At 41.0% G+C, this 17,456-nt stretch overlaps 2 protein-coding genes across 3 annotated transcripts in view; one reads left to right on the top strand and one right to left on the bottom strand.

Annotated features, from left to right (window-relative positions):
- LOC133575360 (BTB/POZ domain-containing protein KCTD16-like) overlaps positions 1-14,249 on the bottom strand; it is a 97,942-nt gene extending 83,693 nt beyond the window's left edge. The window contains exons 1-2 of one of the 2 annotated variants that reach the window (XM_072912324.1): positions 14,112-14,249; positions 7,223-7,316 (exon numbers count right to left, since the gene is read on the bottom strand). The gene's annotated coding sequence lies outside the window, so the exon portion shown is untranslated. The remainder of the gene's footprint in view (positions 1-7,222; positions 7,317-14,111) is intronic. The other variant, XM_061928036.2, reaches the window with a different exon arrangement.
- A 73-nt stretch (positions 14,250-14,322) lies between these two features.
- The window catches only part of nr3c1 (nuclear receptor subfamily 3, group C, member 1 (glucocorticoid receptor)), a 67,357-nt gene continuing 64,223 nt past the window's right edge, over positions 14,323-17,456 (top strand). The window contains exon 1 of the mRNA XM_061928033.2: positions 14,323-14,465. The gene's annotated coding sequence lies outside the window, so the exon portion shown is untranslated. The remainder of the gene's footprint in view (positions 14,466-17,456) is intronic.

Raw genomic sequence — 17,456 nt, 5'->3', positions numbered from 1 at the left:
TTTCGGGAGAAAATTTGTCCCGGGAGGTTTTCGGGAGAGGCGTTGAATTTCGGGAGTCTCCTGGAAAATCCGGGAGGGTTGGCAAGTATGCACATGCAGCCGCCTGCCTCTCCGCTGTCATTAAATATCTGGCTCACATTCGGCATGAATACAAGTGAGAGAATGAGAGGCTGACACTCCCTTCCTGCCCGAATCACTGAATTGGAAAACTGATCCTATCAGCATGATCGATTGGAAATGAGTCCTCATTTCAGCACCATGGATAGAGCCCAGGCAGCTCTGAAATCCCCAATGGGACTGAGTCTACTGAAGAAGAAGAACATTCACACTTTATTCAAGTTATTTACAAAGATGTCACGAGGTTGAGTGCACCTTTTTGATTCACTATATGATATCCATCATATATTTTCTATATATGGTACATTTTGTACACCAAAGATGCTAAAGCCAATTTAATATGTGTACAGCTCCACTAATGGACATTGGAGTGTTACTTTTAAAGGCAAATTTAAAGTATTGCTAGAAACATCATTTTATGTGGGACTTTATTGTACAAACCCCGTTTCCATAGTAAATATAAACGGAATACAATGATTTGCAAATCCTTTTCAACCCATATTCAGTTGAATATGCTACAAAGACAACATATTTGATGTTCAAACTGATAAACTTTTTTTGTTGCTGCAAATAATCCTTAACTTTAGAATTTGATGCCAGCAACTCGTGACAAAGAAGTTGAGAAAGGTGGCAATAAATACTGATAAAGTTGAGGAATGCTCATCAAACACTTATTTGGAACATCCCACAGGTGAGCAGGCAAATTGGGAACAGGTGGGTGCCATGATTGGGTATAAAAGTAGATTCCATGAAATGCTCAGTCATTCACAAACAAGGATGGGGCGAGGGTCACCACTCTGTCAACAAATGCGTGAGCAAATTGTTGAACAGTTTAAGAAAAACCTTTCTCAACCAGCTATTGCAAGGAATTTAGGGATTTCACCATCTACGGTCTGTAATATCATCAAAGGGTTCAGAGAATCTGGAGAAATCACTGCACGTAAGCAGCTAAGCCCGTGACCTTCCATCCCTCAGGCTGTACTGCATCAACAAGCGACATCAGTGTGTAAAGGATATCACCACATGGGCTCAGGAACACTTCAGAAACCCACTGTCAGTAACTACAGTTGGTCGCTACATCTGTAAGTGCAAGTTAAAACTCTCCTATGCAAGGCGAAAACCGTTTATCAACAACACCCAGAAACGCCGTCGGCTTCGCTGGGCCTGAGCTCATCTAAGATGGACTGATACAAAGTGGAAAAGTGTTCTGTGGTCTGACGAGTCCACATTTCAAAGTGTTTTTGGAAACTGTGGATGTTGTGTCCTCCGGACCAAAGAGGAAAAGAACCATCCGGATTGTTATAGGCGCAAAGTTGAAAAGCCAGCATGTGTGATGGTATGGGGGTGTATTAGTGCCCAAGACATGGGTAACTTACACATCTGTGAAGGCACCATTAATGCTGAAAGGTACATACAGGTTTTGGAGCAACATATGGTGCCATCCAAGTTACCATGGACGCCCCTGCTTATTTCAGCACGACAATGCCAAGCCACGTGTTACATCAACGTGGCTTCATAGTAAAAGAGTGCGGGTACTAGACTGGCCTGCCTGTAGTCCAGACCTGTCTCCCATTGAAAATGTGTGGCGCATTATGAAGCCTAAAATAGCAGAAGGGAGACCCCCGGACTGTTGAACAACTTAAGCTGTACATCAAGCAAGAATGGGAAAGAATTCCACCTGAGAAGCTTCAAAAATGTGTCTCCTCAGTTCCCAAACGTTTACTGAGTGTTGTTAAAAGGAAAGGCCATGTAACACAGTGGTGAACATGCCCTTTCCCAACTACTTTGGCACGTGTTGCAGCCATGAAATTCTAAGTTAATTATTATTTGCAAAAAAAAAAAAAATGTTTATGAGTTTGAACATCAAATATGTTGTCTTTGTAGTGCATTCAATTGAATATGGGTTGAAAAGGATTTGCAAATCATTGTATTCCGTTTATATTTACATCTAACACAATTTCCCAACTCATATGGAAACGGGGTTTGCACACAAAACAAAGAGGAGCGTTTGGACTAATTATTTAAAATTGTTGAAAAATTGCATAATATGTGACTTTCTTAGGGGGGTTTTTGCATCATTGTAGAAAGACAATGTATCCCACAGGACATTTTGAAGGTTTGTTGTCATGCATTCTAATAGCACAATAAGAGTGCTCTACCTAGTGGTTAAAAAGGTTAATTACAGTACAAAAAAATATTCCAAATTGTGAAGCAAAAGGATAGGAACTTTGATTTATGTTGAGCTCTCAGGTATTGACATATACATCGTTAAACAACAACATGGCATAACTGTCATTGGCAGTATAGAGGACTATACATCATGTACAATACATTTCCTTTCAGACTGTGATAAGTGAGTGTTATCATAGTCATAGAAAGACTAACATCTATGTCCTGTTTTCTTTCCACCACATGAATTGGATTGAAAAAAAAAGGGAGGGACAAACCTGAGTCATTATTTTGGATTATGGTGGCAGGATTACCCTAGAGACTATTTCATTGCTCGGGGCCTTCTCTCATAGAATTTGCCATACAGCTATATCACATAAGTCGATTATTGTTGGGTGGGGTGGGGGGGGTGAGTTAGTTGGAATAAAGGACTGAAAATACTTGGGGTTTTTTCTGTTTGTCATGTGCAGGTTTATGAAAAAGCAGAGGTTTTTTGTTGCCACAGTTCTGATGATGGCGGAGCACCCTTGACTCCTGGTTTTGAGGAGGCAGCGGTCACGCTTTGCCCTGTTAATTCCGAGGACATTGTGCCGGAGGAGGGTTGCTAAGCAGCCACGGGGGACTGAGTGGGATTCAAACACTCAGGATTTAGAGCAACTATGCAGTTTTTCTATGTGCTCTTAGGTGTTTGAAGCAAGGTTGTTATTATTGAATATTGTCTTATCTTATTGCAAGCACTCACCTATGTGCTCAAAACTATAATTTGCCATTCTCGTGTTTCAATTGTCTAAAGCATGGGTGTCAAACTCTGGCCCGCGGGCCAAATTTGGCCCGCCGTGTAATTTCACTTGGCCCTTGAGGCAATATCAAATTAACACTAGAGCTGGCCCGCCGATTATATTCAGCGGCGGTGCCGCGGTAACACCGCATTCACCGCTAATTCTCATACTTGCCAACTCTCCCGGGAGACTCTCAAATTTCAGTGCCCCTCTCGAAAATCGTCACGTCCGCTTTTCACCCAGTCCAACGAATGCTGGCCCAGTCACATAATATGTGCGGCTTCTGCACGCGCACACACGTGTGTGCAACGCATACTTGACCAACAGCGATACAGGTTACACTGAGGGTGCCCGCATAAATAACTTTAACACTGTTAGAAATATGCGCCACACTGTGAATAAATAATCATTATTTTTTTCATAAAGAAATACAATCATGTGTGCTTACGGACTGAATCCCTGCAGACTGTATTGATCTATATTGATATATAATGTATATATTGTGTTTTTTATGTTGATTTAATTAAAAAAAAAATTAAAAATACAAATTATTATTATTATTATTATTATTTTATTTTTTTATTTCTTGTGCGGCCCGGTACCAATCGGTCCGGTGGTTGGAGACCACTGCTTTAAGGCACGCCGCCAAGACTGTGGTCCGGGTGGACTACGAGGTATAATGACTGATGAACAGTGTTGGGTTGGTTACTGAAAAACAGTAACTAGTTACAGTTACTAGTTACTTTATTTCAAAAGTAACTCAGTTACTAACTCAGTTACTTACACCAAAAAGTAATGCGTTACTGTGAAAAGTAACTATTTAGTTACTTCTTCTACTTTTTTTTTTTTAAAGCTCCCATTAATGCCCTTTTAGCCTTCATTTTAGTACTGTTATTGCACTGGAGAATAATACAATCTGTTGATCAACTTGACATACATTTGCATCACTGAACTCTGCTAAGCAATGTGCTCTACATACAACACACAAACAATGTGCTCTACATACAACACACAAACAATGTGCTCTACATACAACACACAAAGGCAAAGATATGTTACAAAGGGCCAATTTATTTCAGGCCAGAACAAATTGACAAAACTATTTTAAATAGCTGCAACATAACATACATAAGTAACAAACAGCATAATAACACTAACACTAACCACGTTAAACCCAGATTCCGAACTAATAAAGGTCTTAACTCATTGTCTTTCTATGCCACTTCAATATGGAATGCACTCCCAACAGGTGTAAAAGAAAGGGCATCTCTATCCTCCTTCAAAACCGCACTAAAAGAACACCTCCAGGCAACTACAACCCTAAACTAACACCCTCCCTTCCACATAATACCTCTTCTTTCGGATTGTAAATAATCAAATGTAGACACTTTTTCTTATACTTTCTGATCTCTCTCTCTATGTCCACTACTTGCTGTACATATCCTACCAAGTCAGTCCTACACTGTTCCAATGTCCATTTCTCTGATGATGCAATTGTTGATGACTCAAGTGTTGATACCAACCAAACCTACCCCCCCCCCCCCCCCCCCCCCTCCATATCCCACACCCCGGATTGTAAATATTGTAAATAATTCAATGTATATACTCTGATGATTATCTTGTGTGATGACTGTATTATGATGTTAGTAGATATTTGATAGTATATATCTGTATCTGGACCCCGACTTAAACAAGTTCAAAAACTTATTTGGGTGTTACCATTTAGTGGTCAATTGTACGGAATATGTACTGTACTGTGCAATCTACTAGTAAAAGTTTCAATCAATCAATCAATCAACAACATAGCTGTAAAGCTGGCTTCACACGTGACATACACAGAGCCTAACCAGGCAGATTTGAATTGTTGTTTTGGGCAGTAGACGGGATCTTTGATCCAAGACACAACTTACATTTAACTAAAATGTTCTTTTCTTTGTGCTCGACAAAAGAAAAGAAGTGAGAAAATCTCATACTTGCCAACCCTCCCGAATTTCACTGCCTCTCCCTGGGACAACCATTCTCCAAATTTCTGCCGATTTCCAGCCGGACTTAAGGCACGCCCCCTCCAGGTCTGTGCGGATCTGAGTGGGGACAGCCTGTCGTCACGTCCGCTTGGCCAACCAAAAAGTAACCACAGAACACTATACCGTATAGGCGTATAGTGTTCTGTGGTTACTTTTTGGTTGGCCAACGGTTGTATTGCGCACCCCCTCCCCTCCCCTCCCCTTCCCACACTCAGACACACAGTCACACACACACAGAGAGCGCAGAGGAAGAATCAGAAGCACGTCTCTGCTTCGCTGGAATAAAACACACTCAGATCCTCAGTTTCTAGCCGATACTACATAAAAAATAACGTAAAATAACGCAGTAACGCATCATGTAGTAACGGTAACTGAGTTATTGAATATAAAAAAATAACGCGTTAGATTACTAGTTACCGCCGAAACTAACGGCGTTACAGTAACGCGTTACTTTGTAACGCGTTAGTCCCAACACTGCTGATGAACAACTTCGTTCGATAATGAAGGTTGCCTCAGCTCAAAGCCTGAGCCCCGACATTAATGAACTAGCATCCAAGAAAAGATGTCAGGTATCTGGCTTGGGCACATCAGATTAGATCAGTGTGTTGCAAACTGAGCAGTTTAAAGTCCTGAATGGTTGGTTTATTCATTGTTATTTTATTTTCTAACTTATTAGCCTGTGAGGCTGCAAATAGAAAAGAGGCATTCAAGTTTTATTTAAATTGTATTTGATATGGCATTGATATTTTTTAATTATTATTATTATTATTTGAAACTCGATTTTGCATGTCACTATAAAGTTATATAAGCCTTGCTTGTTTAATATTCAATGCAAAACTTGTTTGGGTCCCTATTAAAAGGTTAATTTGTTCAACCTTGGCCCGCGGCTTTGTTCACTTTTACATTTTGGCCCACTCTGTATTTGAGTTTGACACCCCTGGTCTAAAGAGTATTAAGCCAAGTATTACTCCAAGGTTCCATTGACTACGTTACACACTCTTGTGCAGCAAGTGGACGTATGCTGTTAAACCAGGAGAATAATTAACAATTAGTTGTAACTTTATTGTATTTAGCTGTAAAATCGGTACAATAAATTGCTGTATTTCACAGGAAATGACTGTAAATGTTACTGTGAAAATAATGCAATTAATTATAAGCCAGTGGTTTTCTGTGAATTTACAATGAAAATGCTCACAGTGTGGATCTCTCACACATCCGTCATTTAAAAACAGTTTGCCCTCATCTTGTCTTCACAATATTTCCTCGCGCTACTCTCAGGTTAGATTGTAGGTTGGCTTGAATTTCATGCAACTTCAAACATGAATAATGTAAGACAATATGGTTCCCACTTGGGAGTGGTGGAATAAAATCTGTGTGGTGTCCATTTTACAGCCTCTTGAATTACTGTACAATGTGTAGTGGCGGTTACAAGACGCCGCAGAATCAAATCCTATTTTTTAAAGGCGTTGGGCATAGGGAAGCATGGGGAAACATATGTCAAAGGTGTAATAGTACAACAAATGCTGATGGAATGTCTACATATACGTAATCAGTAGAGCAAATACATTGTCTATGCTTTTTTTGATAACAAATAATATCTGTTTGTTTATTGGTGCGACACAGCGTGTGAATTTTGCACATCAAAACAACAAAGTCACAATTTGAGATTAGATGAACTGTACCGGCAATTTTCTGAGGAAATGATGAGGATGCTGCAGTTCCTCTCTCTGGGGAACACAAGATGTCCTCATGAGTGTCATGTCTGTATTATCATGTTTTGTTTGAAGTCATGTTTTGTTTAGTTTCTGTCTTTTCACTCCCTTGTCTGGTCACCATAGCAACCATTAGTTTTCACCTGTCACGTCACACACCTGTTTCACGTTTTGACTCACACACACCTGTCACCAATCATGTCACTGTTATTTAAGCATACCTTGTTCATCACTCGTCCTGCCTGCATTGTCGTTATGTCACTCCGGTTCAGGTCTCGTTTTGACAAAGTAAGTTTCCATGTCCATGTCCTAGTTTTTGTTAATTAGCAGCTTTTTATGTTTTAGGCACACTTGCCTTTTTTGGTTGTATTTTTGTGTTTTGTGGTAGTGAGTGTTTTATGAGAAATAAATCACTTCCTACCTTTACGCTGTCGTCCGGAGCCGTTCTTGCGTTGGAAGAACAACCCCGCAGCAAGCTGCGACCCCCACGTGACAATGAGAAAAAAAACTAGGGCCTGGAAATAGAAATAATTGATTTTATTGATTAATCCTGCAGAAAATATTATGTATGTATACTGCAACAAATTCAACATGGCTTCAACTATAGTGATGAGTAAATGAATTGTGCATTATTGTACAAACCCCGTTTCCATATGAGTTGGGAAATTGTGTTAGATGTAAATATAAACGGAATACAATGATTTGCAAATCCTTTTCAAGCCATATTCAGTTGAATATGCTACAAAGACAACATATTTAATGTTCAAACTGATAAACTTTTTGTTTTTTTTGCAAATAATCATTAACTTTAGAATTTGATGCCAGCAACACGTGACAAAGAAGTTGGGAAAGGTGGCAATAAATACTGATAAAGTTGAGGAATGCTCATCAAACACTTATTTGGAACATCCCACAGGTGAACAGGCAAATTGGGAACAGGTGGGTGCCATGATTGGGTATACAAGTAGATTCCATGAAATGCTCAGTCATTCACAAACAAGGATGGGGCGAGGGTCACCACTTTGTCAACAAATGCGTGAGCAAATTGTTGAACAGTTTAAGAAAAACCTTTCTCAACCAGCTATTGCAAGGAATTTAGGGATTTCACCCTCTACGGTCTGTAATATCATCAAAGGGTTCAGAGAATCTGGAAAAATCACTGCATGTAAGCAGGCTGTACTGCATCAACAAGAGACATCAGTGTGTAAAGGATATCACCACATGGGCTCAGGAACACTTCAGAAATCCACTGTCAGTAACTACACTTGGTCGCTACATCTGTAAGTGCAAGTTAAAACTCTCCTGAGCAAGGCGAACACCGTTCATCAACAACACCCAGAAACGCCGTCGGCTTCGCTGGGCCTGAGCTCATCTAAGATGGACTGATGCAAATTGGAAAAGTGTTCTGTGGTCTGACGAGTCCACATTTCAAATTGTTTTTGGAAACTGTGGACGTCGTGTCCTCCGGACCAAAGAGGAAAAGAACCATCTGGATTGTTATAGGCGCAAAGTTGAAAAGGCAGCATGTGTGATGGTATGGGGGTGTATTAGTGCCCAAGACATGGGTAACTTACACATCTGTGAAGGCGCCATTAATGTTGAAAGGTACATACAGGTTTTGGAACAACATATGTTGCCATCCAAGCAACGTTACCATGGACGCCCCTGCTTATTTCAGCAAGACAATGCCAAGCCACGTGTTACATCGCCGTGGCTTTATAGTAAAAGAGTGCAGGTACTAGACTAGCCTGCCTGTAGTCCAGACCTGTCTCCCATTGAAAATGTGTGACGCATTATGAAGCCTAAAATACCACAATGGAGACCCCCGGACTGTTGAACAACTTAAGCTGTACATCAAGCAAGAATGGGAAAGAATTCCACCTGAGAAGCTTCAAAAATGTGTCTCCTCAGTTCCCAAACGTTTATTGGGTGTTGTTAAAAGGAAAGGCCATGTAACACAGTGGTGAACATGCCCTTTCCCAACTACTTTGGCACGTGTTGCAGCCATGAAATTCTAAGTTAATTATTATTTGCAAAAAAAAAAAAAGTTTATGAGTTTGAACATCAAATATGTTGTCTTTGTAGTGCATTCAACTGAATATGGGTTGAAAAGGATTTGCAAATCATTGTATTCCGTTTATATTTACATCTAACACAATTTCCCAACTCATATGGAAACGGGGTTTGTATAAAATGAATGCAGTCATGGAAGATGTCACAAACACAACATATACTACATATACTGTGTATATAGCAGTGATTGTCGAGGGCACGTGAGGCAGGTATTTTATTATTAATACAAACGTAGATGTCGTAAACAGCGGGAGGCAGCGTGCAGGTAAAGTTATAATAAATTAAAAAATCATATGTACGTAAGTATTTACAGCCTTTGCTCAATACTTGGTTTATGCACCTTTAGCAGCAATTACAGCCCCAAGTCTTTTTGAGTACAATGCCACAAGCTTGGCACACCTATCTTTGGGCAGTGTTGCCCGTCCCATCCCAGCAATGTACACAGACATCCTGGATGAAAACCAATGCTTGAGTTGCTGAGGTGCTGCAAAGAGGAATGAGCGAAACTGCCCAAAGCTTGTGTGCCAAGCTTGTGGCATCGCATTCAAAAAGACTTGAGGCTGTAATTGCTGCAATAGTGCATCAACAATATCAAAGGTTGTAAATACATGTGATTTTTTTTATTTGTTTTTCATTTTTAATTTAAAAATAATATTTTTTATTTCACATCGACATTATGGGGTATTGTCTGTAGAATTTTGAGGACAAAAATGAATGTATTCCATTGTGGAATAAGGCTGTAACATAGATAGAATGTGGGGAAAGTGAAGCGCTGTGAATACTTTACCGATACACTGTATGTTTGTTGTATACAATATAAAGTGAGTGATTGGCAACAAGGAAGCAGGGCCTGGGGAATCTGTGGTGGGCTCTCCTATTTCTGGGGCTGAGGTTGCCGAGGTAGTTAAAAAGCTCCTCGGTGGCAAGGCCCCGGGGGTGGATGAGATCCGCCCGGAGTTCCTTAAGGCTCTGGATGTTGTGGGGCTGTCTTGGTTGACAAGACTTTGCAACATCGCGTGGACATCGGGGGCGGTACCTCTGGATTGGCGGACCGGGGTGGTGGTTCCTCTCTTTAAGAAGGGGAACCGGAGGGTGTGTTCCAACTATCATGGGATCACACTCCTCAGCCTTCCCGGTAAGGTCTATTCAGGTGTACTGGAGAGGAGGCTACGCCGGATAGTCGAACCTTGGATTCAGGAGGAAGAGTGTGGTTTTCGTCCTGGTCGTGGAACTGTGGACCAGCTCTATACTCTCAGCAGGGTCCTTGAGGGTGCATGGGAGTTTGCCCAACCAGTCTACATGTGCTTTGTGGACTTGGAGAAGGCATTCGACCGTGTCCCTCGGGAAGTCCTGTGGGGAGTGCTCAGAGAGTATGGGGTAACGGACTGTCTTATTGTGGCAGTTCGCTCCCTGTATGATCAGTGTCAGAGCTTGGTCCGCATTGCCGGCAGTAAGTCGGACACGTTTCCAGTGAGGGTTGGACTCCGCCAAGGCTGCCCTTTGTCACCCATTCTGTTCATAACCTTTATGGACAGAATTTCTAGGCGCAGTCAGGGTGTTGAGGGGATCTGGTTTGGTGGCTGCAGGATTAGGTCTCTGCTATTTGCAGATGATGTGGTCCTGATGGCTTCCTCCGGCCAAGATCTTCAGCTCTCACTGGATCGGTTCGCAGCCGAGTGTGAAGCGACTGGGATGGGAATCAGCACCTCCAAATCCGAGTCCATGGTTCTCTCCCGGAAAAGGGTGGAGTGCCATCTCCGGGTTGGGGAGGAGATCTTGCCCCAAGTGGAGGAGTTCATGTACCTCGGAGTCTTGTTCAAGAGTGGGGGAAGAGTGGATCGTGAGATCGACAGGCGGATCGGTGCGGCGTCTTCAGTAATGCGGACGCTGTATCGATCCGTTGTGGTGAAGAAGGAGCTGAGCCGGAAGGCAAAGCTCTCGATTTACCGGTCGATCTACGTTCCCATCCTCACCTATGGTCATGAGCTTTGGGTCATGACCGAAAGGACAAGATCACGGGTACAAGCGGCCGAAATGAGTTTCCTCCGCCGAGTGGCGGGGCTCTCCCTTAGAGATAGGGTGAGAAGCTCTGTCATTCGGGAGGAGCTCAAAGTAAAGCCGCTGCTCCTCCACATGGAGAGGAGCCAGATGAGGTGGTTCGGGCATCTGGTCAGGATGCCACCCGAACGCCTCCCTAGGAAGGTGTTTCGGGCACGTCCGACCGGTAGGAGGCCACGGGGAAGACCCAGGACACGCTGGGAAGACTATCTCTCCCGGCTGGCCTGGGAACGCCTCGGGATCCCCCGGGAGGAGCTGGACGAAGTGGCTGGGGAGAGGGAAGTCTGGGCTTCCCTGCTTAAGCTGCTGCCCCCGCGACCCGACCTCGGATAAGCGGAAGAAGATGGATGGATGGATGATTGGCAACACTAAATTGTGAATGTTAGTGTGAATGTTGTCTGTCTATCTGTGTTGGCCCTGCGATGAGGTGGCGACTTGTCCGGGGTGTACCCCGCCTTCCGCCAGAACGCAGCTGAGATCAGTGACGTGCTGTCAGGGGGAGGCAAGTGAGGCAGTGCCTCACCTTGCCACTAGGGGGGTAAAAGGCGTAGCCATGAGATGTTCCAAAACGAAGTAATAAAATAAAATATGTTTTAATATTACTCTTTTGGTCTATGCTTTCTATGTGATTTCAGTGTGGTTCCTGTATATTTTGATCATTTTCATGGTCAAAATTGCGGAAATTCCGTGTTTTCTGAGTAAAATAACTCAGCAGACACAGGTGGCCATCGACATCTTATAAGTAAACCCAGCATTGGCTGTTGTGACGCAAGAAATTCGGCCGCCATCTTGAAGTGGTGATGAGGAGCCGGCGAGCGGCCTAAACTGACAGTTGACAGGTAGAAAACAAAGATGCGGGGCTGGTGTCAGTGTTTTCCTGCTCAAATGAGCGGACTGTTGAAAATAGGAATCGGGGGATTACTTTTCACAAGTAAGATTTAACATTAACGTGCTATTGGTTGTATTTGGTGAAAAGAATATTACCACAGAGTTGAGAAGGAGCATCCATCCATCCATCCATCCATTTCCTACTGCTTATTCCCTTCGGGTCGCGGGGGGCGCTGGAGCCTATCTCAGCTACAATCGGGCGGAAGGCGGGGTACACCCTGGACAAGTCGCCACCTAATCGCAGGGCCAACACAGATAGACAGACAACATTCACACTTACATTCACACACTAGGGCCAATTTTAGTGTTGCCAATCAACCTATTGAGAAGGAGTAGAAAGAGAAAACAACAGACAACAACTGCTACGCTTTTCTGGAAACCGTGATGCTTTTTCGCCATAAAAATGGAGAATTTGATTTCTAAAATAATGATTTTTTTTCCAAGACTGGACTTTCAATCAAAGCAAGAAGTCATTAACAGAGGTGTGGACTCGAGTCACATGACTTGGACTCGAGTCAGACTCGAGTCATGAATTTGATGACTTTAGACTCGACTTGACAAAATGTAAAAAGACTTGCAACTCGACTTCGACTTTAACATCAATGACTTGTGACTTCACTTGGACTTGAGCCTTTTGAATTGACATGACTTGACATGACTTGCTACTTTCCCCAAAACCCAAAGATGAAAAAGTTATTCGGGAGCGCTCTGTATTTTTCATTGTGTACTTGTCTATCAGCGTTGCGTGTGTCAGCTGGTGTGCTCTCAGTACAACAGCCAATCAAATTAGATCTACTTTGTTTTCATCACACCGCATTCATCCAATCAAATTGCAGGACAACCAACGAAGAAGACATGTCCAAACCACACGCCAGTGAACAAAAAATGATACCTAAAATAATTTCGTTTGGGTATAAAAATTACGAGGTGGTCAACACAAAACGGTTTGCAGTATGCAACACATGCGGTTCGAAAATGACTGATGGAGAGGCAACAACTTCCAACTTCGTCCGGCATTTGAAGTTGCACAAAGAACGGTAAGTTTTGAATGCAAGATAACGTTTATTGGCTAAGTAACGTGACTTTTATTTGCTGTGTAGTTAAATCAGTGAGGCTGTAAACTCACTGCTAACGTTATAACGTTATTGCAAACACGGGAATCTGTTGCAGTTCACTACCTTATTCATACTTTTTGTTCAGTGATTTTTTTAAGCAGGGTTACGTTAGTCAATATATCACACGTAACGTTAGACGGCGGTCAGCAGCACCGCGTATTTTAGCCACCTAAAAAAAGACAAAAATAGTAAAATAAAGGTCAGTTAAAATGTATACTATATTATGAATATGTGTACCGTTTTAGCTAGCTTTCTGACATACTGTTGGTTGTTTACCTCAGTGGTCCCCAACCACCGGGCCGCGGCCTGCTACTGGTCCGTGAATCGATTGGTATCGGGCCACACAAGAATTTCTTTTTTTTTCTTTTTTTAATTAAATCAACATAAAAAACACAAGATACACTTACAAGTAGTGCACCAACCCAAAACAACTCTCTCCCCCCTTTTGTTCTGGGCATTGAACATGAAGACTCTTCCTTCACTGTTACGAGTGGCCATGAGAGTCTTGGCAGTGCCTGCCTCCAGTGCTCCAGTGGAGCGAGTTTTCAGCCATGGTGGCATCATACTACGCCCCCATCGTGCACAAATGACTGACAGACTCTTGGCTAATTTGGTCTTTTGCAAATGCAATGCAGCATAGGGCCCTGACATATAAAAAGTACAACTTTTTTGTTATGTTCACGTATATGTCATGTTTTTTTAATGTTAACACTTTTGTACAAATAAATACATTTGCACTTTATTTTTCAATGTGTTTGTTCTGTAAAGGAATGAGTTAATGTTTAAAATGACTGGTTAATAGTGCTATTATGAAGTGCAATGTCAGCACAATTTTCTTTCCTGCAATTTAAAATGCACTTGTTTTAATAAATAAATACAGCGTTTGAAAAGCATACACAATCTGTGTTAATATATTAGTCTGTGGTTAAAAGGACTTGAAAGGACTCGAAGCTCAAAATGCAGGACTTAGGACTTGACTTGAGACTTTCCAGTCTTGACTTTGGACTTGACTCGGGGCTTGCCTGTCTTGACTCGGGACTTGACTCGGACTTGAGGGCAAAGACTTGAGACTTACTTGTGACTTGCAAAACAATGACTTGGTCCCACCTCTGCAATCTACTAATACAAGTTTCAAACAATCAAAAAAAATCATTACGACATAGAGACTGTAGTTACCCATGTTCCCCGACAGATGTCGCTCCAGGCTGCAAGCAAGGCCAGTGTGGACTTGCTCGCTTGGTTCTCCATTTTGTCTGTTTTGCTTGAAGGTTGCGCCTCCTTCACTAACGGCTAGCTGGGCAGCTCAGCTTGTTTACTTGCAGTCGACTCTCGCGTTGTGTAGAAGCGAGAGAACTTGAAATATATGTGTATATAATATACACATCCCGATGTTCAACTTTGTTTTCATCGACAGGAATACGACGCGGAAGGATTAAATACCGAATTGGCGTGTTGTGGTCGGCCACTTTGAACCATAACAATGTGGACAGACGACCTGAAGGCTCCCACCAACGAGCATTCATTTCAAGGGTAAAATCTAACGTTTCATCGATGAATTACTGGCGAAACGCGACTTAAATGTCATGAATGTACTATTCTAGCGGTCACATACGAGTGACGCGTTTTGTAATGTACGCCATTCACGTTGCCCCCACCACGCGTGGCAGCGTTCGTGAATGTTAATAAGCGTCTCTTTTACCGTAAGTGCTTCTTTTTAATGTCGTTGTCTTCGGCATGGCGGCTAGCTGCTGCGAGCTAGTCATGACAGCCGCGCCGGAGTGCATGCTGGGTAACTTTCGCAAATTCGCCTGTTAAATAAAATCGGATAAGCGTTTGATCCCCTGACGATTTTCTAGGGGGACCAAACTTGCAAACAGTCCAGGTTTTTATTTGGTAGATATAGTGAAACATGATCGAAACAATCTATTGGGGCTTTCTGTGTTTTTTGTGTTTGATTGAGGTAAACAAATATCTGATCGCCGAGGACCCCTTGTTAGCAACCCGGGTTGCACATATCTCAGGATTCAAATCTAAACTTTAGATCAGGGGTTTTACAAACTGAAAAATCAAAGGATGGGGGCCATTTTACTATTTTTACATGATAAAAACCAAATATAGATCTTATGTCAAAGAAAATACAACAGCCTGTGTTACATTACACCTCTTTTCTCCAGTTGTCTACTTGTTATTGTTTTTTCTTTTTAGTTTTAGTGTAGCACTACACATAACTTAGTTCAGTGCTATGTCTACACTAACACACCCCTTAACCCTGTAAGACCCAAATATAGAAAAACCTAAAAAAAAAATTTTTTTTAAATTGACCTTTAAGATGTTGTTGTAGGAGGTATTTGATGCAGAAATTAAAGGGTTGGAAAAAAAATGTTTATGTATGTTTTTAGACACATTTTGTAATATTGCAACATTGGGCTTTGATGGGAGCAGAATTTCTGTATTTGTACTCACGTTGTCTGAACAACTAAGGCAGGGGTGCTCACACTTTTTCTGCAGGCGAGCTACTTTTCAATTGATCAAGTCGTGGGGATCTACCTCATTCATATATATCATTTATATTTACTTATTTATGAAACATATGTTTTTGTTAACAAGTTAAAGGTGTTTAATGATAATACAAGCATGTTTAACACATATAGTTAATATTGTTAATAAATTAAAGGTGTTTAATGAAAATACAAGTTTGTTTAATACATATAGTTAATATTGTTAACAAGTTAAAGGTGAATAATGATAATACAAGCATGTTTAACACATATAGTTAATATTGTTAAGTTAAAGGTGTTTAAAGATAATGCAAACATGTTTAACACATATAGTTAATATTGTTAACAAGTTAAAGATGTTTAGTGATAATGCAAGCATGTTTAACACATATAGTTAATATTGTTAATAAATTAAAGGTGTTTAATGATAATACAAGAATGTTTAACACATAGTTAATATTGTTAACAAGTTAAAGGTGTTTAAAGATAATACAAGCATGTTTAACACTTATAGTTAATATTGGTAATAAGTTAAAGGTGTTTAAAGATAATACAAGCATGTTTAACACATATAGTTGATATTGTTAATAAGTTAAAGGTGTTTAAAGATAATACAAGCATGTTTAACACATATAGTTAATATTGTTAATAAGTTAAAGGTGTTTAAAGATAATACAAGCATGTTTAACACATATAGTTGATATTGTTAATAAGTTAAAGGTGTTTAAAGATAATACAAGCATGTTTAACACTTATAGTTAATATTGGTAATAAGTTAAAGGTGTTTAAAGATAATACAAGCATGTTTAACACATATAGTTGATATTGTTAATAAGTTAAAGGTGTTTAAAGATAATACACGCATGTTTAACACATATAGTTGATATTGTTAATAAGTTAAAGGTGTTTAAAGATAATACAAGCATGTTTAACACATATAGTTAATATTGTTAACAACTTAAAGGTGGTTAATGATAATACAAGCATGTTTAACACATATAGATTCCTTTCTTTCATGAAGACAAGAATATAAGTTGGTGTATTACCTGATTCTGATGACTTGCATTGATTGGAATCAGACAGTGGTGCTGATAAGGTCCGCATTTTCGAATGGAGGAGAAAAAAAGTCCTCCTTTCTGTCCAATACCACATGAAAGTGGTTGGTTTTTGGCATTTTATTTATCCAGCTTCCGTACTCCTTTGTATACACTTTACAAGAAATACATTGTCGGCAAACTCCGTAGCTTGCTAGCTTGTGCACGCCAGCTTTTTGAGACTCTTATTTTGGTAGCGCAGGCAGGATGAAGAAGCGCTTTTATTGTGCAACTGTGCAGTCGGTCTTTGGAGTTTTGACGACAGGTACGGCGCCAGAGTCTGTTTCTCGCCTTCCAGTCGGTAATTTTAATGAGCTGGCAGCAGCCAGCGTCATCTCAGAAGACCCTCGGGTGCCGTGAATGTCAATCAAGTGACGAAAGTGACGTCATAGTGAAGATTTATGATCGCTCATTTTTAGGACTATTTTTTAATGGCTGGCTGGTGATCGACTGACACACCCTCCGAGATCGACCGGTAGCTCGCGATCGACGTAATGAGCACCCCTGAACTAAGGGTTCATTTGCAGGGTTGATTGCTTACTTAGCCCTATAACGGCATATACCATTAATAATAATCACACATTAGTTATATTTTTATGAATATAAAAAATATGAAACAAGATAAAACTCTTCAAAAACGCTTTTTCCCCCTCTTTTTTTCTTTTCATGACATTGGACCGTCGATCATAACATTTTATTAGAGCGTATCAAAACACGTATTGGTATGTCAGACTTAGCCTTGTCGTGGTTTAACTCTTATCTTACTGACAGGATGCAGTGCGTCTCCCATAACAATGTGACCTCGGACTATGTTAAGGTAACGTGCGGAGTCCCCCAGGGTTCGGTTCTTGGCCCTGCACTCTTTAGTATTTACATGCTGCCGCTAGGCGACATCATACGCAAATACGGTGTTAGCTTTCATTGTTATG

Source organism: Nerophis lumbriciformis, linkage group LG35 (genome assembly GCF_033978685.3).
Source record: "Nerophis lumbriciformis linkage group LG35, RoL_Nlum_v2.1, whole genome shotgun sequence".
NCBI lineage: Eukaryota > Metazoa > Chordata > Actinopteri > Syngnathiformes > Syngnathidae > Nerophis > Nerophis lumbriciformis.
Note: the sequence above shows the minus strand (reverse complement) of the source record. Positions and strands in the feature narration are given on the sequence as shown.